Source organism: Chlorocebus sabaeus, chromosome 5, assembly GCF_047675955.1.
Source record: "Chlorocebus sabaeus isolate Y175 chromosome 5, mChlSab1.0.hap1, whole genome shotgun sequence".
Taxonomy (NCBI): Eukaryota; Metazoa; Chordata; class Mammalia; order Primates; family Cercopithecidae; genus Chlorocebus; species Chlorocebus sabaeus.
Window position 1 is genome coordinate 69,709,644 of NC_132908.1, and position 21,815 is coordinate 69,731,458.

At 41.9% G+C, this 21,815-nt stretch overlaps 1 protein-coding gene across 4 annotated transcripts in view; it reads left to right on the forward strand.

Moving 5' to 3' along the window:
• The window catches only part of ZNF19 (zinc finger protein 19), an 83,142-nt gene that overhangs the window by 53,147 nt on the left and 8,180 nt on the right, over positions 1-21,815 (forward strand). For 3 of the 4 annotated variants that reach the window (XM_038008299.2, XM_073015546.1, XM_073015547.1), the window contains 3 exons: positions 16,184-16,293; positions 19,653-19,702; positions 20,557-20,718. The gene's annotated coding sequence lies outside the window, so the exon portion shown is untranslated. Of the gene's footprint in view, positions 1-5,112; positions 5,188-16,183; positions 16,294-19,652; positions 19,703-20,556; positions 20,719-21,815 lie in introns of those variants that run through there. The other variant, XM_073015548.1, reaches the window with a different exon arrangement.

The following is a 21,815-nucleotide window of genomic DNA, read 5'->3' on the forward strand; positions in this document are numbered from 1 at the left end:
AAGTCTGAAATTAATAGTGCATTAAGATTGTGTGGCTATATTTAAAAGAATGATGCAACAGTTTTATTTTAAATTAAATCCTTTGCAACTATTTATACTTATGTTTGAAAATATTAAATATTAGCTAAAAACACATGGGGGATCTGGGTTTATTTTCTTTTATGGATTTTTAAAATTGACTAAAATTCATATAACATAAAATTAACCATTAACTATTTCAAAGATTACAATTCAGTGACAGTACATCCACAATGTTGTACAACCATGATCTCTTATTTCTGAGACATTTTCATCACCTCAAAAGGAAACTCTGTACCCCTGAAGCAGTTACTCTCCATTCTGTCACACCCCCTGCAACCCGCAACTGCTTGTTTGTTTTCTGTCTTTATAGATTTATTTGTTCTGAACATTTTGTATAGGTGAAATCATGCAGCATGTGGCCCTTTCTGTCTGGCTTCTTTTGCTTAGCATGTTTCAGTACTTCATTCCTTCTTATGACTGAATAATATTCAATTGTATGAATACACCGCATTGTATTTGCTCATCAGTTGATGGACATTTGGGCTGTTTCCATCTTTTCACTATTGAGACTGGTGCTGCTGCAACAAACATTCCTCTACAAGGTGTTTGTTTGAGTACCTGTTTTCAGTTCTTTTGGGTACAGAGTATTCCCCCTTTCTGCTATTTCAGTTATTCTTGGTCATCCATGGCCTGAAAATATTAAACAGAAAATTTCAGAAGTAAACAATTTCTAGGTTTTCAATTGCATGTCACTCTGAGTGGTGTGATGCAACCCCTCCCTGTCCCACTCTGTCCTGCCTGGGCCATGAGTCACATCTTTGTTCAGCGTATCCACACTGTTGATGCTACCCATCTGTAAGTTACTTGGTAGCTGTTTTAGATATCAGATCGACTTCATCACATTGCAGAGCTTGTATTAAAGTAACCCTTATTTAATGGCCCCAAAATGCAAGAGTAGTGATGCTGGCATATTGTTATTGTTCTATTTTATCATTGTTGTTAATCTCTTACTGTGCCTAATTTATAATTAAACCTTATCATAGGTATGTATGTATAGGAAAAAAACATGGTGTACTATGCACGATTTGGTACTATGCACGATTCCACGTATTCACTGCGGGTCTTAGAACCTGTCCCCTGAGGATAAGGGGGGACTACTATATACTTAGCAGTGGAATTGCTGGTAATTTTATGCTTAACTTTTTGAGGAACCACCAAACTTTCCCACAGTGATTGCACTGTTTTACGTTTCCACCAGTGATGCACAAGGGTTCCAATTTCCCCACATTCTCCACAACTCTTGTTATTTTCCATTTTAATTATGGCTGACCTAGTGGGTGTGAAATAGTATTTTGCTCTTTTTTTTTTTTTTCTGAGACAGAGACTTGCTCTGTTGCCAGGCTGGAGTGCAGTGGTGCGATCTTGGCTCACTGTAAACTCCACTCCCCGGTTCAAGCGATTCCCTTGCCTCAGCCTCTGGGCAGCTGGGATTACAGGTGTCCACCACCACGCCCAGCTATTTTATTTTTCTTCTATTTTTAGCAGAGATGGGGTTTCATCATGTTGTCTAGACTGGTCTCGAACTCCTGACCTCAGGGAAGCCACCCACCTTGGCCTCCCAAAGTGCTGGGATTACAGGCGTGAGTCACCGCGCCCAGCCTCTGTTTTGATTTTGATTTGCATTTCCCTAATGACTAATGACATTGAGCGTCTTTTCATGTGTTTGATGGCCATGACTACCTAAACTAAATTTTTAATAAAACTGTTTTAATTGGTATGAAAGCAAAAAAAGGTTGCAGACCATGGCTTATAAGTGAGAACATGCGGCATTTGGTTTTCTGTTCCTGTGTTAATCTGCTTAGGATAATGGCCTCCAGCTCTATCCATGTTGCTGCAAAAGACATGATCTCATTCCTTTTTATGGCTGTGTAGTATTCCATGGTATAGATGAACCACATTTTCTTTATCCTGTACAATGAAATTTGAATGCCAAAGTGAGTCCCTTGCATACAGTGAATGTTTCCCATACTGGTTTGTTGGTTTGTCATAACAGCCAGAAGGGACCTTCTATCCTTGCAGATATTCTTTAGTGAGAGTTCACTGGGAAAGACACTTCTATGTCAGGCTGGAGGAAAGTGAAGGAACCAGGAAGCATGTGGGCAAATGGATTTGTGGCTGGCCAAAGAGTTGTGAAAGTAAGAAAGGAGAGTCTCCAGACTCTAGGAAAGCAGGGAACACTGTGAGTGGCAATCTCCCCAGGTACATTGCTAGATCACTGGATAGCATCCTACTCCTATAATCCCTACGTGCTCCCTAACATGGAATCTGGTGCATAGTAGGTACAGGTGTCTGTTGAATCATGTTGGTCACTGTTGATCTCTGTCCCGTGGTGGCTCTGTCGACTCCCCCTTGTCTCCTTGATAGGAATTAAGAAGTAGACATCTTGGGTGCTGCTCCTACTCTGCCCTCATCCCTGCCCATCTCAGTCTGACATCCTCCATGTTTCCCCATGAGTTCCTATCAGTGTGTCCCTTGGATCACTAGTTTTAGTGCTAAATATCCCCGATACTTTTGATCATTATTTCTAGAAATCCTCTTCTTCCTTGTCATTTCTATTATGTTTGTGCTACCTATAGGCATGGCTGTGTTTGGGATCCTAGAATCACACCCAGTCCTCTGTGGTAAAGAAGAAATTGTGAGACTATGGCATTTTTTTTTTTTTTTTTTTGCTGATAGACCTTTACCGCAGATGTTTTGTAGGTTTATCTAGGGTTATTCACTGCCTCTAAGGCTCCTCTGCAGAGGGTATAAGCCTGCTTGATAGCGTTTTGAGAGCCAGGTGGGACAATGGGGCTGGGGCAGTGGAAAGACCTTGTGATGTTTGTCTGTTCAGCATGCACACTTTTAATCATCTCCTTGTTTTAAATCCACTGTCTCCATCTGGCCCTCTGCTGGTTTTTCCCCCAGAGAATAAAGCTCCTGTATTGCACGGTTTGGGAGGAGAGGTCTCTGGCCTTTGAAGGTGGGAATGAGATCGGCGGGTCCAGTTGATCCTTATACATCTGTCACACGGCTTGCCTCTGCCTTGTGAAGTCTCTGATGCCCGATCCCTGAGCCTTTCCACTGGGTGAATCGGCTTGCTTCCTGGTATCACCCAAACTGTGAACATCTCTCATCTGCATTTGTCTCTTTCTCACTCTCTTGTCCTTGGGAATCTGCATCCTTTTCATCCTTTAAGTGTCATGTTATGGGGCTCAGGAAATGCCCGTGTTCATTCCACTCATATCTAATATGCAACTATTCCTTAAAATCAAGTCCATGCAATGTAATATTCTGCAGTTGTTATGGGAATAACATATATCTACATGTCTGGACATGCTAAATGGGTAATATAGAGCGTTAAGTGAAAAAAGCAAGTTGTAGGTTGGCTTGTATAATATGACACTATTTGCATTTCAAATTTTAAATATTATCTGTAAATACACATGTGTATACATATAGTATGTATATATACACATATATAGAGAGTAACATATATTTTCCTAGCATTATCTGAGATAATATAAATAAATGTCAAAGTACATGTGGAGGGCTAGTGGAGTATTTTCATGTAGCCAAAATATTTAAATATTTCATGTAGCCTGGACTGGGCCAGGCGTGGTGGCTCATGCCTGTAATTCCAGCACTTTGGGAGCCTGAGGTGGGAGGATCACTTAAGGCCAGGAGTTTGGGACTAGCCTGGGCAATATGGTGAAACCCTGGCTCTACAAAAAAATTAAAAAATTAGCCAGGTAAGGTGGTATGCACCTGTAGTCACAGCTACTTGCAAGGCTGAGACAGAGGACTGCTTTAGCCCAGCAGGTCAAGGCTGCAGTGAGCGGTAATGGTGCCACTGCATTCTCCAGCCTGGTCAATAGAGTCTCTCTCTCTCTCTATATATATATATATATGGGACTGATTTAAAAGGCTAGGCATTCTGGTGAATGTAAAATTAACTCTGAGGGTCATGCAGCCGGGGAGTATCATTCACATTGTGTTCTATATGCCTGGTTCCCCCTAGAGTTTCACAACTGCAGTGGCCCTTCCTGGGAGGTCCCCAGTGGGAGAAGCTGTCATTCTGTGAAACATTAGGGAGTGTTCATTTGCAAAGGAGTTGCTTCTCCCACATGTAATTCCGAGTGACCTGTGCCCCAGGATGTGTGTGTTTCACTGTGGTTAATGATCCTCTTGAGCTATGCCAGGGAGGCCAACTCACAAGGTGAATAACGACAGATAGACTTCTATTTACAGAGATGCCAATTCTAGCACGTTGTGGGAAACCTAGATTTTCTCATGAAAGCAACTAGCTCTTCCTTCCTCCAACCACCCTCACCTCCCAAACAAACAACTCCCATATCAAACAAGAAGAAATGGAAAATTTTCAGTTCAAGCTCGATGGCACGAGGTTGAGAGGAATTTAGCCACATAATTGAATGTTCTCTAGGAACAGGTCTCTAGCAGTGGTTCTCAAGCTTTACTGCATAGTATAATCACCTGGGGAGGTTTCAAAAATCCCATGCCCAGGCCGAATGCATATGGAGAGTTGTATCTTTGGACAGGGTTTCTCCACGTTGGCACTATAGACATTTGGGAACAGATAATTCTTTGCTATAGGAGCTCTCCTATGCACTGTGGGTTGTTGAACTGCACCCTTGGGCTCTACCCACTAGATGCCAGTAGCACACTTACCTAGTTGTACTGACCAAAAGACATATCCATGTATTTCTAGTAGTGGGGCAAATCACCTAGTTGAGAATAACTGTTTTGTGGGGTGGGTCCCAGGCACTATATTTTTTTAAAAAAACTTCCTAGGTGATCCCAATATGCAGGCAAGTTTGAGAACCAGTGCTCTGATGGATCTTTCCCTTCAGAAGCGTAGCCTGGTGGTAAGTCCCAGAAATTTTGGAGTACGTTTTTATAAACTGTGATATAATATTGATTCAGTAAGAACGGATATATTCTGAACCAGATGAGTGGATCCACTCATCCTATCTAGTAGACATCTGTTTCTTTCCATCAAGGGCAGTATGGAAAACAAACAGGCTGTGAACAACTTGATGAGCCAGATGAAGGGTGTCATGAGCCAGATGAGCTTATAGAAGACAGAGAACCTTTACAGCGAACAAGGTATGCAAACTAATGAAAGGTCTAAGCAACACTAGAAAACCACAGGGAGTACGTTATTGGTGACAAGATAATGTCTATCACTGACTGGAGGTCCTCTGTGGATCAAAGTCTTCTGCTAGAGAATCTATTTACATGTCATCAAATAAGAAGGAATCTAAGTTAATAATAATAGTAGTAGTAGTAATAAATAGGGCTGATGTAAAGAACACGCATGTCAATACTTCTGAAACGTGCTTTAACCTTAACTGTTGTATATAAGCACTTACGTAATTTGAGTGCTTCTCAGTCTCACTGTGGCAGGAATTGTAGATGGGCTCACGCAAAACCCCCCTTTCCATCTTCTTACTACTATGGAAGCAAGAAAGTAAAAAAACTTGCCTTCCAGATTCCTCTGCTGTTAGGAGCAGCCATGTGACATAATTTTGGCCATTAAGAATGTACACTCTATGAGAACAAGGGTTTTTAAATTTTTTCTATTTTGTTCTCTGCTGGCCAAAACCCATCACATTGTATACTCTAAACATCTCTGGTCTATTGTACATTAATTTTAAACCCAATAGTGTACAAAATTAAAGACCAATTGTTAAGAAAATCCAAAGGCAAATTACAAATTGGAAGGAAACATTTTCTTGGCCCTGAAGGAAATTGAGGTAAGGATCCTGAGGCACTGAGACCCTGCGCTTAAATTTCAGGTAAATTGCAGAGCTAGCTGAAATTTATCCTGCTGACACTAGATGTCACCATTGTGCTATGTAAATGTAGTTGCTGCTCAGAGTGCTGTTTAATATTCAGGATAGAGTCAGGCTCTTCAAATGGTTGAAGATTGTTAATTTTTATTCCGTCTTGATGCCAGAATATGGACTGGTTCAAAAATGATGACGCTAATAATGATGGAGGAGAGCAAAGATCACCTGGTGGCCATCAAGCAGACCATCTGGAGGCAAAACTCCTTGTCTGAGGAATTAGGAAGTAATTAGACTTCCCTATTATCTAAAGCTGGCATCTGGTACCAGACTTCTTCCCCCTAAATGTATAAGTAACCACGAGTTCTATACATCTCCGAAATCCATGCACGTTGAAACTCTAGCACCTAATGTGGTCCAAATTACCCTTAAGCTCCTGCTTTAAGGTCCATAAATACCCCTGAGGAAAATCCACCAGCACGCTCAGCCCTCTCTTGCTGAAGTGCCCCACTGCACTCTTCTGCAGTGTTCTTCTATCTAATAAAACTTTCCTTTTCAAATCTATACTGTAAATTCTTTTTTACCACCTGCAAGCCAACCACTTTCCATTGCCGGGGCTCTGATACCTCGCCTGGCAGGGATCAGAGAAGTTTGTACAAGGAGCAACAAATAAGATAATTCTACCCAGTGTGAGACCACATTTACATTATTAAAGCAAATAAATATGCAAAAAAGATTCAAGCTATGTTGGAAAACACCTAAAATTAAATATTTGAGATGAAGTAGGCCGGCCGCGATGGCTCACACCTGTAATCCCAGCACTTTGGGAGGCCAAGGCAGGTGGATCACGAGATCAGGAGTTCAAGACCAGCTTGACCAACATGGTGAAATGCTCTCTCTACTAAAAATACAGAAATTAGCCAGGCACGGTGGTGGGCGCCTGTAATCCCAGCTACTTGGGAGGTTGACACAGGAGAATCACTTGAACCCAGGAGGCAGAGGTTGCAGTGAGCTGAAATCATAGCACTGCACTCCAGCCTGGGTGACGAAAAAAAAAAAAAAAAAACCAGATGAAGTAGGGCATAACATTGCAAATCACTAACTAGATGCAAACTTTGGGTGTGCTTGGGGAGAAGAGAAGAGGGAAGAGAAAGAGCTCAGGAATGAACAAAGAAGCTCAAGGGAAAAGTAGCTCAGAACACCACCAATGACAATCAAGTAAAATAAGAAGAAGTATGAGGATGGTTAATTACTACTTCAAGGTAACAGGCTTGGGAGGGAGAAACAGATTAAAATGGCATGTTGAAATTCTGAATGAAGTTGCTAAGACACTTGAACAAAAACACAGTAAATTCACAGAATTGCAGAACTTTGTGTGCAGAGTGAAAAGATGGGAAGAGAACAGTGCTAGCACACTGCGTTGGGCTGTTCTTGCCTTGCTATAAAGAAATACCTGAGACTGGGTAATTTATACAGAAAAGAGGTTTAATTGGCTCATGGTTCTGCAGGCTGTACAGGAAGCATGATGCTGGCATCTGCTCAACTTCTAGGGAGGCCTCAGGAAACTTACAATTATGGCAGAAGGTGAAGGGGGAGCAGGCACATCACATGGAAGGAACAGGAGCAAGAGCAAGAGACAGAGTGAGGAGGAGCCATATCCTTTTAAACAACCGGATCTCAGGAAGACTCACTCACTATGGCAAGGACAGCACCAAGGTGATAGTGCTAAATCATTCATGAGAACTCCACCCCTATGATCCAGTCACTTCCCACCAGGCCCCACCCCCACCACTGGGGATTACATTTCAACATGAGATTTGGGCAGGGACAAGTATCCAAACTATACCCAACACCATCTTTAGAAAACAAGGCACTGGAGCCCAAACTCCACACATGCTAACTCTCCATGAACTGCCAATATGTTCAAGGAGCCACTCACTCTCTCACTTGCAGGTCTAGCATCCGAATCTGCACACGATAGGGATCTTCCACAAGACAGGAGCATGAAAAAGAAATGTAAGAGATAAAAAACAAGAACGTATAAAAATAAAAGCTAATGTACTTAGCTCAGAACAAAGAACTAAAAACCAAGGTGTCACTTTGGTCTGAAACTCTTTTTTTTCTTTTTTGATGGAGTTTTGCTCTGTTGCCCAGGCTGGGGTACAGTGACGTGATCTTGGCTTACTGCAACATTCACCTCCTGGGTTCAAGCCACTCTCCTGCCTCAGCCTCCTGAGTAACTGGGACTACAGGCGCACACCACCATGTCCAGCTAATTTTTATATTTTTTATTAGAGATGGGGTTTTACCATGTTGGCCAGATTAGCCTTGAACTCCTGACCTTAGGTGATCCGCCTGTCTCGGCCTCCCCGAGTGTTGGGATTATGGGCATGAGCCACTGTGCCCAGCTGGTTTGAAACTTGTAGGACAAAGATATGTAATGAAATCTCTGCAAGCGAGCTGACCAAAGGCCCTTCCTCCTGTTTGGTGTTGATTAGATTCCAGAAGACTTTTGGGGGGGGTTGTTAGATTCCTGTAGCTCATTTTCATTTTATTTCACCTTACTATATGGATGTTCTCTGTGAGTAAGCCAAATCCTGAGGATAAATTATTTCAAAGGATCATCTTGGAATCAGAAGAAAACTATTTGGTAAATTTCTGTTGTAATACACTTAATCTGATTCCAGTGCTGAAGGGCCTAGTCTAGGGTTTTCAACTCTAACTTTTTTGTTTGTTTGTTTTTTTGAGAGACAGAGTCTCGCTCTGTTGCCCAGGGTGGAGTGCAGTGGTGTGATCTCAGCTTACTGCAAACTACACCTCCCAGGTTCAAGCAATTCTCCTGCCTCAGCTTCCCAAGTAACTGGAACTACAGGCGTATGCCACTTCGCCCAGCTAATTTTTGTATTTTTAGTGGAGATGGTGTTTCACTATATGTTGGCCAGGCTGGTCTCAAACTCCTGACCTCAGGTGATCCGCCTGCCTCGGCCTCTCAAATCAACTCTTACTTTTTAATAGAGGCTTTTACTGGTATAAGCAGAAGAAAGGGAAAACAATTTTTCTAATACTGTCTGATTTCATTTTTTACATTTAAGCCTACCGTGATAATTTATTTAGCTGTTAAAAAGTCTTAGTTTTTCATAAACTTCCATAATTTTATAAAACTTACAGTTATCTTCCAAAGTTAATTTGGAAATTAATTTTACACCCCAGAATGCTATTTCCAAGTGAATTAGCATCTTAGGTGGTGGTTAAGTCCCTACGTGGAAATGAAAATCAGTTTTTCCATAATGGAGCAATTTTGTTATATGTATATGTCAGTGCAACAAAACAATTACAATATTAGCAAATTCCAAGTAAAAAGTTCCTTCCATTTCATTCTCTTTATTAAGACAGCAGGTATAATGCAAGAGAAATTAATTACAATATAATGCAAGTTCTATAAATGTAAATATTTTTTGTCTATTTTATTCACTGCTCTATCCCCAGAACCATACCTGGCACATAACCAGTAAAATCTTGATAAATATTTGATGAATAGATAGCCATTGGAGAATTAGGAGTTTATTGAAGATGTTATGGAGGAGGCCTCCTGGGAATGTCTAAGGGCTTTAAAAGTTGATCTCTTAAACTATGGTCATTAATAACAAAATACAGAGAAAGCCAAAGGGTGGTTAATGGACGCAAAAGGAGAACTAGATAGCAGGACTGAGTTCTATCTTTCTAAAGCATAATAGAGTGATTATAATTAACAACAATTTATTGTATATCAAATAGCTAGAAGAGTGGATTTTGAATGTTCCCAGCACAAAGAAATGATAAATGTTTGAGGTGATGGATATACTAATTACCTGGATTTGATCATTACATATTATATATATGTATTAAAATATGACACAGTATCCCATAGGTATGTCCAGTTATTATATATTAATTAAAACTAATAACAAAAGCAAAAATATAGTTTTCCATTCCACATTCAAGTTTTATCTCTAGTTCGTCTACTATAATTACCCATTACCAAGGTCTTTTTTTTTTTAATCCAACACATTTAATGAAGAGGCAGAGAGGGAGACTGAGTTTTCTGAGAATATTTAGTAAATATTGAAAAAGAGAAAAGGGAAAACAAAGATGTTTAGGAAGAGTGTGCGAGGAGCCCCTAGAGTTGGACTTGAATAAAATAAAATCAAGCTCCTGGATCAAACTACCAACTCATACTAAGCTTGGTGGGGAACAAGGCAAGATGTTAAATAACACCACAGCCAAACACAGAATGGGAGAAATTCTGTAGGACAAATAGCCCAGTGTCTTCAAAGAACAAATGCCATTTTTAAAAGGAGGATAAATTGTTATATATACTTAAGAGACTTAAGAGACATATTGCTAAATGAAGTATGATGGCCTTGTTTGGATCATGATTAGAAAGAGCACCTGTAGACTGGGCTAGGTGGCTCACACTTGTAATCCCAATACTTTGGGAGGCCGAGGTGGATGGATCTCTTGAGGTCAGGAGTTTGAGACCAGCCTGACTAATGTGGTAAAACCCTGTCTCTACTAAAAAAATACAAAAACGTTAACTGGGCATGGTGGTGCATGCTTGTAATCCCAGTTATTTGGGAGGCTGAGGCAGGAGAATTGCTTGAACCAAGGAGGCTGAAGTCACAGTGAACCAAGATCATGCCATTGCACTGCAGCCTGGGGAACAACAGCAAAACTATGTCTCAAAAACAAACAGACAAAACAAAAACAAAAACAAATCCACCATAACAAAAAACAAACAAACAAAAAATCCACCTGTATAAAGACATTTTTGAGACAATCAGGGAAAATTGAATATGGCTGGGTATTAGGAGGTATTAACAAGTCTTAATATAATTGTATTATCTTTATTCCCTTATCTTTATCTCCTAGAGAAACACAGTGAAGTACTGACAGTAGAAGTGATATGATGTCTGAGATCAACTCCAGCAAAACAGATAAACAATAACAGCAAAAGTGTGTGTACACATGTTTACGTGTGTGTTTGTAGGAGCAGATGCAATGAGATGGGCACCACTGTTGAAGTTGGTGATGATGGATGGGCACTAGTGGGTCCATTATACTACTTTACAGTGTAACTTTTAAAAATCTAAAATTAAAAGTTTAAAAAGTATGGGCCAGGCACGGTAGCTCACGCCTGTAATCCCAGCACTTTGGGAGGCTGAGGCGGGTGGATCAACTGAGGTCAGGAGTTCGAGACCAGCCTGGCCAACATGATGAAACCCTATCTCTACTAAAAATACAAAAATTAGCTGGGTGTGGTGGCGGGTGCCTGTAATCCCAGCTACTTGGGAGGCTGAGGCAGGAGAATCTCTTGTACTCAAGAGGTGGAGCTTGCAGTGCTGAGATCGTGCCACTGCACTCCAGCCTGGGTAACAAGAGTGAAACTGTCACACACACAAAAAAATTTTTAAAATAGTAAGGAAAACAAGAAAGAAAAAAACTCCAGGCAACTCTAAAATAATAAGAATGCACACAGAACCATATTTAAATATATATATTTTAAATGTGGGCATGTGTATATTTGTGAGAAAGGGACAGAAGTGTGGCCTCAGAGCTTCCAGTTGTGAAAGGTCAAAGAACATAGGCAAGAGGAGCAAGAGGAAGGACGGCTGATTACATCTCCCACAAGTTTCCGCTAGGTGGTACTGTTGTGGTCCTTATTTTATTAATATAATTTTTATTAAAACTCTGCTGGTTTGACACAGTTGAACTCCCATTCCATAAAACCCTACTTCTGTGTCTTCCAAGATTCTACGTTCTCCTGGTTCTCCTCTCTTAATTTGAACCTATGTCATGAGAGGGTTCCTCTTCCTGTTTCCTTGTAAAATGTCATTGCTTTCTAGGGTTCCTTCCTTAACCCACTGCTTTCGTCCGTGGTGCTCAAACACTAAAGTGTGTCATAATCATCCAGGGTATATATGAAAAATACAGAAACTTAGGCCCCTATTCTATTTAAATGAACCATCTGGGCCTTTGAAATTGTAACCGAAGGCAGGTCTGGTCGCTTGTTGCTTGCAGAATCCAATAACAAGAGCGAGGAATGATAGAAAGAAAGTGACATTATTTACCAAAACTTGCAGTGGGGAAGTGGCCGGATTCACATCCAAAGTAACCACTTCAAATTTTAGGCTGAGGACAAGGGCTTAAAAAGGGGAACTTGGAATGGGAGGCATGTGAGAAGGGTACTGAGTACAAGGTCTGCGTGTCTTGTTCCAGTGGCTAACTTGAGCGGTGGTCCACTTGGAGTGTGGGCTGATATCATCTCAACAATGGCCAGGTTGTTGACTAACTGCCTTGAATTTCTGGAATTTTGCCTCTAGGTCCCTATGCTTGGTCTGTTTCAAGATTAGCCCCTGGAATTCCTAAGTAATCACATAATTAGATACCAGCATATAGTTAGATAAATGTGCATGTTGTAAGGAAATGTATGGTGAGAAAGCGAGGGACGTGGTGTTTCAAAGAAAGTAAATTTCAAGGCTATATTTTAAGACTAAGGAGAAGAAAACAATGATACATGCAGTAAGCTTCAAGGTTATATCTTCTTTATTTTTTGAGACGGAGTCTCGCTCTGTCGCCCAGGCTGGAGTGCAGTGGCGCGATCTTGGCTAACTGCAAGCTCTGCCTCCTGGGTTCATGCTATTCTCCTGCCTCAGCCTCCCGAGTAGCTGGGACTACAGGTGCCTGCCACCATGCCCGGCTAATTATTTTTTATTTTTAGTAGAGACGGAGTTTCACCTGTTAGCCAGGATAGTCTCTATCTCCTGACCTTGTGATCCGCCAGCCTCAGCCTCCCAAAGTGCTTGGATTACAGACGTGAGCCACTGCGCCTGGCCAAGGTTATATCTTGAGACTAGGGAAAAAACAGAGAAAAGAAAAAAAGGTTTTAAAATGCACTTTCAGGCTAGGCTGTTTGGTTACAAATTCTTTGTTGGCTTGGTGTGATCCCATCTGGTCTTACATCTTTATCCACCCATATCACTACCTCTGCCCTACACTTTCCCCTGGGCTTCAGACGATATGTCCAACTAGATGTGTTTCCATGCAGACATCAAAAATTCATTATTGCTTGTCCACCTCTCCCTTTGAAACCTCACCATCTACTCAGTTATCCCAGGCAGAACCCAGTATAATTTTAGCCTTCCTCCTCTGACTTACCAAATAATTAGAGTTACAATTCTGATAATGGTTTATATTAATTGAGTTTGATGTAGAACAAGTGTACTCTCACATGCTGCTAGTAAAGGGGAAATTGGTACAAGCGTGCTGAAAACCTGCATCTGACACAGACATTTAAGAGACATATTGTTAAACGCAGCATGAGGACCTTGTTTAGGTCATGATTAAAATAAACCACCGGTAAAAATGTATTTTTGAGACAATTAGGGCAAATGGATTATGGCTGGGTATTAGAGGATATTAAGAATTGTTATTAGCTGGGCATGGTGGCTCGTGCCTGTGATCCCAGCACTTTGGGAGGCTGAGGCAGGGGATCGCTTGAGCCCAGGAGTTCAAGACCAGCCTGGGCAACATAGCAAGGCCCCATCTCTAAAACATTAAAAAAGGAAAAAAAGTATTAATAGTAATAAAGTTGTGTTATATTTTTGCTTATACCACCTGGTCTGGTGTCAGTTATTGACTGAGGCGAAATGTGTGATATCCAATGACTCAGCAAATTTACTTATAGGTATGTTTAAGAAAGATAAGAGCTTATAATTATCTTATCTTTAAGAAAGATAAGATAATTCACTTATAGGTATGTTTAAGAAAGATAAGAGCTTACGTTTAAGAAAGATAAGAGCTTACCAGATGTGTGAAAATTTTTATTGCAATTATTCATAAATAATCTTCAAGGTTATCCATAAGAGCCAAAAAGTAAAAACAAAAACTAAATGTCCATCACAGTAGATTTTTTTGGGTAAAAAATGTGGTTTATTTAACAATGAACCATTAAACAATGACAAAAATGAATGAACTATAGTTATATCCAATAAATGAATCTCAAAGATATTATATTAGATGAAAGAAACAAGCTGCATGGTTCTATTACAATGTGATTCCATTTATACAAAATTTAAAAACAGGTAAAGCTAAGGTGATGGAGGTCAGAATAGCGATTATTTTGGGGAGGCTATTAACTAGGAAGGGGTATAGGAGAGAGATTTCTGGGGTGCTGGGGACGTTCTTTATCTTGATCTGGTTGGAGTTACATATATAAATATTCATCAAGTTGTACACTTGAGATTTGTACTCTTTACTGAACTTAAATTATACCTCATCTGGGCACAGTGGCACGTGCCTATATTCCCAGATATTTGAGAGGCTGATTGGGGAGAATCACTTGAGTTCAGAAGTGCAAATCCAGCCTGGGCAACATGGAGAGATCCCTACTCTAAAAAATAAAAATAAACCTCAATAAAAATGAAACAATCAATTAATTAGAAATGTAGTAAATGTTTACAATAAGTTAGACATGAAAATAAGTTATTTTCATATGTTGTTTAATCCTCTCAACAGCCTACAAAGTATTAATATTGTACTTATTTTATAGGTGAGAAAATTGAAGGCACAGAGAATCTAGGTAGCTTGCCCCAAATCACAGTTAATCAATGGAGGCTTGGAAACATTAGTTTGACTTAACATATCTCAACTTCTTCACTATGAGACATAGAACTACATATCTGAGGCAGTGATAGAGTGCTTATGTGTGTATACTGAGGCCAAACTATCATGGTTTGAATTCTGGCTCTGCCACATAGGAGCTGTGCATGACTTTGAGCACGTTGTTTAATCTTTCTGTGTTCAATTTCCTCATCTGTAAAATGGGAATGGTATCATCATATAAGGTTCTTTGGCCCTTATTTCAGAATTTGATGATTTTTCCTCTTACAGTTACTGTTGCTCTTCTCTCTCTCTTCCTGAAGGGACTGAGGTCAGAGAGCTTGTGTCCATGGTGTGAGAGCATAGAAAGGCATATTGGGACTTGGAATACCATCTAGTATATTGTTCTGGAAAGCCAGTTTGACATGGTGGAAAGAATCTAGGGTTTAAGTCTTAAGTCTGCTACCTATTATATGCTGTGGCCTTACTGAAACTCTTTGAGTCTTGATTTTCTCTTACTCATAATTCATTCTGCATTGAGTGCCTATATTATCTGTCTCACTCTCCCTTATAGTAAGGGAGTATAATCATTTATGTCCAACTCTTTATTCATCAAAAAATGCTTATTGATCATGAACTGTGTTATAAACAGTATTCTAAAAACTCGGGATACAGTCATGGCCAAGATAGAAAAGCCTCTTTCTTGAGGAGTTTACATTCTGCAGAAAGCCTGAGGGTTGCTCGTGAAGACCCGGGTCATGGTCCCATTTGTCCAGACTTGTGTTGTGGAAGTCCCAACCAAACAGCAAGTCCAGCTCGTCATCCCCTCATCCTGGAAGTCGTCAGCTCATGATGAGCTAGCCATTTTGGCACTCTGATCTCCTAAGAACCAACCCTGAACTGCCACCAGGCTTTGCTTATACTATCTGGTCTGGTAGTAACAAGTGTACAGATGCCCAAACCCACTGAGGTTTATAACCATTTTCAAATGTTTTAATTAAAAAGGTTGAGCACTGGATTAACTCCAGAGCCTATTCAGGCTCAATTCCTAAGCTATTAATAATCACTAATATCTAGTGAGTGTAATAATTACTAATATCTAGTGAGTGTTTAGTATGTGCTAGACACTGTACTGATTTACATGTACTAACATCTAATCCTCACAACGATCCTGGGAATAAATATTATTATTATCCTAATTTTAGAAATAAGAAAATAGTGACACTTACAGGTTAAGTAATGTACCAAAGGTCATAGAGTGGTCCTTTGGCCTTTGAAACAAAGCATCCTGATGCCAGGCTGTGCTCCTTACCAATGTGTTATACTGTTGTAAAGGAGACGGGACTGAGAAACTCTAAGTCCCCTGTTTGTTTTGTAATTCTGTGACAGTGATCACAAACCTTTTGACAGTCCAGCAAAATTCTGGCCAGAGTTCTCTTTTGTGGACCCAGAAAGCCATAGGTACTAACACTGTAGAGCTCTCTCTCTTACCAAGCTTGGGATAGCATATGCCCTGTGCTTTTGGCATTTTCTGTTTCATTTAGAGGGCAAGGAGGGCAAGGGTCTGAGGAGCCTTGAATGTTGACTTGGACTCCAGGAGTAGTGGCAAACCACTGGAGGTTACAGTGCATAGAATTAAAGACACCCTGAATGGTATAATCTGGTTCATTTTACAGAAAACAAAAGCTGCTCACAGACACAAGAATCTTCCTCAATGGCCTCTGAGTGGCAGAGCTTGTGAAAGGAAGCTGATTCACTGCTAGTGAACCAGAACTCAGGAAGACCAGTAAGTATCCAGGAAACACCACCACTATCTAGGCCTGTGGTGACGGCGGTATTATCATGAATTCCTTCCTGACAGTCAAATGCTTCCGGGCAGAGGCGATAGTTTTCCTAACCCACCCAAATGGATAATGACCCAGGCGTGATGTTCCTCAGGAGAGAAAAAAGTGTGTACGAGGAAAGGAAGGGGATGTCTCCCAATCGTAAACACCGAGATGCGGGCAAGTTGCACCTTAGAAAGAGCAGCCGTGCGCATGACGCACTTCCGGCCTCCAAGCGACCCACGCGTGTGACGCACTTTCGGCCTCCTAGCGCCTCTGGCTAGTAGTGCACTTCTGGCCTCTGTTTTGTGTACGCGCTCAAAGGGGCCAAGGTGCAAGGACTCACGGTTTGGAGGAGCTTGGGTTGGGAGTGAGGCAGCATAGCAGTCCAGACTGGTCCCTTGAGCATAGCTCAAACAAGGAGACGGGGAAGGGCGTCACTGTACAACTGTGGCTGTGTGGGACCTGGGTTTGCTCCTTGGAGGCTGTACAGCTGCAGGCTTTACTGCGCACACACTGGAGTTGGAGAAAGAAGCCCCCAAGGATGGGAAGATGACAGAAATGTCTGCAGATGGCACTGAGGCCAACTAAGAGATGGCCCCACTCTTAGTTGGGGACAGCTTAAGTCTTTAACCAAGGCTGTTACAGTGTCTGTTTCTTTTGAAGAGGCAGATTTGGAGACCTGTGTACAAACAAGTATCATTGTCCCGTAGTCTTTTTTATGTTTTTGTTTGTTTTGTTTTGTTTTTGAGACCAAGTCTTGCTCTTGTCACCCAGGCTGGAGTGCAATGGCACCATCTCTGCTCACTGCAACCTCTGCCTCCCGGGTTCAAGTGATTCTCCTGCCTCAGCCTCCCGAGTAGCTGGGATTACAGGTGCCTGCCACCACAGCCGGCATAAGCCACTGCACCCGTCTAATTTTTTGTATTTTTAGTAGAGTTGGGGTTTCACCATGGTAGCCAGGATGGTCTCGATCTCCTGACCTTGTGATCTGCCCACCTCGGCCTCCCAAAGTGCTGGGATTAGAGGCGTGAGCCACCGCGCCCGGCCACAAGATACTCTTTAGAAGGGAATCTCTCAACACGTAAAAAAATCTAAGCAAAGGCCGGGCGCAGTGGCTCATGCCTGTAATCCCACCGGCCAGGTGTAGTGGCGGGTGCCTGTAGTCCCTGCTACTTGGGAGGCTGAGGCAGGAGAATGGCGTGAACCCAGGAGGCAGAGCTTGCAGTGAGCCGAGATCACACCACTGCACTCCAGCCTGGGCAACAGAGTGAGACCCCGTCTCAAAAAAAAAAAAAAAAAGCCATAATCATATACCATACTCTGGGTGTCATGATGTGATAATACTCATAGCTTCAGTTAAAGATAGTGTAGGAGTTAGAGGGAGAGCTGGATAGTTAGGCTGTGAGGTAACCAGAAAGAAAGGTGGTTCCCATTGGAATCTAAGGAATGGTGGAAGCTTGAAAGTAATTATGTTTGATGGTAGAGACTGTGACAGACGTGAGTACGAGTATTGTATTAGTTCGTTATCACAGTGCTATACAGACATACCTGAGACTGGGTAATTTATGGAGAAAAGAGGTTTAATTGGCTAACAGTTCCACGGGCTGTACAGGAGGCATGCGGGGGAGGCCTCAGGATACTTACAATCATGGTGGAAAACAAAGGGGAAGTAGGCACAATCTTCACATGGCCACCAGGAGAGAAATAGCAAAGGAGGAAATGCAACACACTTCAAAACAACCAGTTCACATGAGAACTCACTATCATGAGAACAGCAAGGGGGAAATCCGCCCCCATAATCCAATCACCTACCACTACCTCCTCCCCCAACACTGAAGATCATAATTCAGCATGAGATTTGCCTGGGGACACGGTGCCAAAACATATCAAGTATACATTTCCTTAGAGGTGATACACTGGCTGGGGAGACATGTTGATGTGAATTAGCTATTATTATTAATAATCTTGAAAACTCTCTGGGAGACTTTCTAGACAAATGAGAGTGGAAATTTTCTTCCTTTCCACTCCCTGCAAAACAAAAACAAGTTATTCCCAACTCTTTTTGTTTTTTATTTTAGTGTTCTCATCTTCTGCCCAAGAATACATTCAATTCTTCACCGAGTTAACACACAAGTTCCCATGTTTCTAAAGCCTAATAAAATTAACAATAAAGACTTGTTTTTGTTTTATATCCAGACTTAATAGTCATTTATGTAATGTAAATATCCAGAATAGGCAAATTTATAAAGTAAGAAAGTGGTTGTCTAGAATTGGGGGAAGAAGAGAGTTGTGTACATGTGTGTCTATTAATTTTCTATTGCTGCTGTAACAAATTGCCTTTAGTGGCTTAAAACAACACTAATTTATCTTAGAGTTTTGGAGGTCGGAAATCCAAAGCGGGTCTCACTAGACTAAGGAGAGAATCTGTTTCCTTGCCTTTTTCATCTTCTGGAGGCCACCTACTTTCCTTGACCCTTGGCCCCTTCCTCCATCTTCAAAGCCAGTGCAGTTGGGCCAAGTCCTTCCTGTGCTGTCATCTTTGTGGTTCTCTTTCAGTTCCCTCTTTCACGTTCAAGAACTCTTGCGATTACTCTGGACCCACCTGAATAATCCAAGATAATCATTTTTTTAAAGACAGGGTCTCGCTTTGTTGCCCAGGCTGGAGTGAAGTGGCTCAATCAAGGCTCACTGCAGCCTTGACCTCCCAGGCTCAAGTGATCCTCCCAACTCAGCTAGTAGCTGGGACTGCAGGCATGTGCCCACACCTGGTCAATTTTTGTTCCTTTTTGGAATTTTTTTTTTTTTTTTTTTTTTGGTAGAGACAAGGTTTTGTCATGTTACCCAGGCTGGTTTGAACTCCCAGGCTCAAGTGATCTGCCCACCTGGGCCTCCCACAGTGCTGGGATTACAGATGTGAGCCACTGTTCCTAGCCCCAAGATAATCTTAAAGTTGGCTGACTAGCAACCTTAGTTCCACCTGCACCTCAATTTCCCTTTGTCATGTAACCTAACATACTCACAGGTTCTAGAGATCAGGACATAGACATTTTTGAGGAGAACAAAACGCCATTCTGCTTACCAGAGGGAAAGTGAACAGTGACTGCTGATGGTTATGTGGTATCCTTTGGGGAGATGAAAATGTCCTGAAATGGATTGTGGTGATGCTTGCACAAGTCTGTGAACATACTGAAACCTACTTAATTTTATACTCTGCATGGATGAATTGTATGGTGTGTGAATTAAATGTTAACAAGGCAGGTGTGTGTGTGTGTTCAGTATTTCTAAAACTAAATTCTTTCCCTTTCTTATCTGAAACCAGCTCCTCTTCTTCAATTCCTGATCTCAGCTAATGGCACCTTCATCTATCAGGTAATCTTAAATTCATGGCCATCACAAATTTCTCTGGCTGCCTTGTATTCAGTCATTTAAAAAAATATCCACCGTTTTCACTTCCTAAATAGTTACTTAATATATCCCTCTTCAGACCTGGTCTTTCTTTCTTTTTTTTTTTTTTTTGGAGATGGAGTTTCGCTCTTATCGCCCAGGCTGGAGTGCAATGGCGCAATCTCAGCTCACTGCAACTTCCACCTCCCAGGTTCAAGCAATTCTCCTGCCTCAGCCTCCGAAGTAGCTGGGATTACAGGCGCCCACCATTACACCTGGCTAATTTTTGTATTTTCAGTAGAGGCAGGATTTCACCACGTTGACCAGGCTGGTCTCGAACTCCTGACCTCAGGTGATCTGCTGGCCTTGGCCTCCCAAAGTGCTGGGACTACAGGCTGAGCCACTGCGCCCAGCCCACTGACCTGGTCTTTCTTAACGTGTCGGGGTCTTTACCTCTAAGGAGGGCAGCTTTTTTGTCCAACTTCCCTTTGGCAATCTGATGACACCTTCAAAACCAAGGAAAATACAATTAAACAGTTTTTTAGAATTTGTGATACAGAAATGTAAGTGCATCTTTACCAACGTGATGAAATGAAATGACAAGACTTAAAGGTGGGCCTCTAACAACAAGAATAATTTCAAATTAGTGACGAGAATAGCCATATTCTGAGATCTGCATCAACTGTAATGTGATATGAAAATATCTGTGATTTCTATCGGTGACAGTCACATGTGCGGCCGATACTCCTGTAGTTTGTTGCCAACATATAACAGAAGAAAATGCTAAATTTCGGTTAGAGATTAGCGAAAACAATGATATACTTTCTTTCCTATTCAAGGTCTCTGAGGATCCCCGGGGGTGAAACTCCTCCTGGGGGGTAAAAGCACACAACCACTGAGAAGAGCGCTGCGGCATCCTAGAGAGGACGCGTGTGAGGCTTGGTGCAAGGCCAACGTAGTGACGCACTTCCGTTCACGGACCGCTTTCTGTTTTTCCTGAGGTGAGTGTTGGGGTTTGTCGCCTAGGAGTCCTTGCTAGGCTCAGGCACTTCACCTGTAGAGAAGGCAGTCGTCTTCGTCCCTGATGCCTCAGTGGAGGGAGACAGGGCGGCCCCTCCAGGTCCCGGCAGCAGAGGCTGCTCGCGGCCCATCCCTGTCTCCGTCTGATGCCTTCGCTCCCCCTTGCCCGCGTCGGCGCCTTGGGAAATGTAGGCTGTGGATATGGGCGGCTGGATTGAAGGGATGCCTGTGTTCTCGACGCCGCCCAAACCCATCTCCTCATTGGGCCACAGCTGCTTGCTGAGCAGCATTGTGCCAGTTGCTGCTCTAGATTCTGGGGATGCAGTGGTGAATGAGGCGGAGCGTCGGCCCCGCCCCCAGGAAGCTTTCCGCCCAATGGGAAAGCCATATATTAATCAAATCTGGTCATTTCACTCCACCTGCCCGTGACTTAGTGCATGTAGATCGAAGACCAAGTTCCTGACCTGCGCAAAGCGTGGCTTTGTCCCTTGTGACTTTTTCAGCAACATCTAGCAGCACACTCTCCCTTGACTGCTACTACAGCCTTCTTGATCCTTGACTTCTAGAACATGATTTTGCGTATGCTGTTATTTTGTAAAGATTTCCTTCATACCTTAGTTAATTTATATTCTTAAGCTTTCCCATCCAGGTTACTTTCCCCTGGCAGTGATAAGTTGTGAGCTTAAAAGTTATTTGAGAGAATTTTGTTTAATGTGTCTTTCCTTTAGACTAAGCTCTGTGCGGGACGGGGTTGTGCCCCTTCTCTCTACTTCATCTCTTGTGTGTCACACGTGGCCTTGTATGAAATATGTATGAGATAAATATTTGTTGAATGAAGAAAGCACAAATCAATATATAATTTCAAACTGGGTTAAGTGGTATATAGGAAAAGGAATACGGCACGAGTGGAGCGTTTAACAAGGGCACCTGACCTGGTCTGTAGAGAGATCATGATGTGAAGATGAAGGGTGGCTAGATTACTGGAGAAAATGGCAGGCGGAGAATCTCAGTTACAATGGTTCTGAGGTTGGAGAAGAGTAGTTCATACAGAAGAAACAGCAGGTATGAAGGTCTTGAG